Source organism: Ornithodoros turicata, chromosome 3 (assembly GCF_037126465.1).
Source record: "Ornithodoros turicata isolate Travis chromosome 3, ASM3712646v1, whole genome shotgun sequence".
Lineage (NCBI taxonomy): Eukaryota > Metazoa > Arthropoda > Arachnida > Ixodida > Argasidae > Ornithodoros > Ornithodoros turicata.
The window spans coordinates 16,810,766-16,812,509 of NC_088203.1; positions in this window are offsets into that span (position 1 = coordinate 16,810,766).

Consider the following 1,744-nt stretch of genomic DNA (forward strand, 5'->3'; position numbering starts at 1 on the left):
GGTGGGCTGGATTTGGCCAGAGACCAAGCAAGTGTGATATAGAGAAGGGGCGATAGTCCAGTTGACTTAGAGACCTGGAGAGCTCAGCTCCAGAAGGTTAGTAGTGTGGCCAATGAAGAAGAGAGAATGTGCCAAACTCTCTAGAGAACCACAGAGACAGCACCTGGGAGAGTCAACTTGTCTCAAGCGGTAACGATCATGCCACAAGGAGTCGCATTCGATGAATTCATGCAGCATCTTGACGTGAGCTGTTTCGTGGCATGCGGAAAGTGAGTGCAACTCTGAGAGCAAGCGAGCAACTCTCCTCAGCATACGTTTTTTTTTGGGGGGGGGGATGTCCGTTGTTTATTGGCGGGAAGCCAGGGCTGTCACGGGGCGTAGAGTGGAGTCGAGAGAGTATAGCTTGTGCGGCGCTGTCCGCCTGCTCATTCCCCATGACACTGCAATGCGCTGGAACCCACTGGAGAGCCCGCCCGTGACCTCTTTCTTTCACATGGCGGGAAGCCATTAACGCATTCGTGACTAGGGTTGTTTATCAGCCTTGTATGCCATAATTTTCAATGGCTCGCAATCTGTGAAGTAAAATCAACGATGTGCTGCAGAAAGAAAAGGATGACATACAGTTCCGCAGCAGTTGGTGCGCTTGCTTTTCCGCTTTCTTTTTCTTTCTCGTTTTGCTTTTTTTTTTTTGTTGCTGTTTCGTTTTGTATTTTTGTTTTTATTTTCGCATTTTATTATTTTTTTTGCTTTTTCGTTTTGTAGTTTTTTGTCATTTTCGCATTTTGTAGTTTTTTTTGCTGTTTCGTTTTGTATTTTTTTTTACTTTTTCGCATTTTGTTGCTTTTTCGTTTTGTAGTTTTTTTGCGTTTTCACATTTTGTAGTTTTTTTTTTGCTTTTTCCAGTTATGGTCGTTACGCAGAAACACACAAAAGAGAAGTCCACAAAGAGAGGAAGCGAGGACAAACGAGCTGACCACCAGGTCACTCGAAGCTGGTCGTCGTGGTGCTGCCGCCGAACCAGCCGGAAGGCGGTTCTGCCGAAGCAGAGTGATCCACCGTGATTTCCGGGATCAGGTCCTCCTCTGTGCCTTTACGCCAGCAGGAGCCCATGATGTCTTTATGTATTGCGACGAAGACCAATAACGCTGCGAGGGAGAACAGGCTGGAGACGAACCGGCGCCATTCGTCGGCCTCGGTGAGGGCCAGCCACATAGAAGACGCTGGTGGCGGCCCACAGCCCTCGTAGAGCAACGGTGACGACGTTGACGAACTTCATGTCTGCAAAAGAAATGAAGATGTTGTCACGTACTGAACTTAATTTCATTTCAAGAGAACGGTAATTGGGGAAAAATGCAGAACAGACAAGTCATTAGGTATCTGTTAAGCAAACGTCTGCAAGGAAGTCCACGGGACAACGAAGCTACAGAATTACAGATATATTAGCGCTATGCGTTTGGCACGACTATACCAGTTAAGGAAAAAGCATGAACACTCTATTTAGGTTAAAATGCGATTGAGGTGCAGCGAAAATAACTTACCAGAAAGAGTCGCTGAGAGCAGTCAGAAAAGAGAGACCAGAGGCGCCGAAGTTTGCGAACAGCAAGCGGGGACAAACGAGAGCATATTTTGCCAAAACGCATCATGCATCTCATCGTCTATGTGGAAACTGCAACAAAAAAGCAAATTTAGACTGTCACGTTTTCGGTTAAGCGCCGGAAAATGCTACAAAAACGTCCGCTGATTC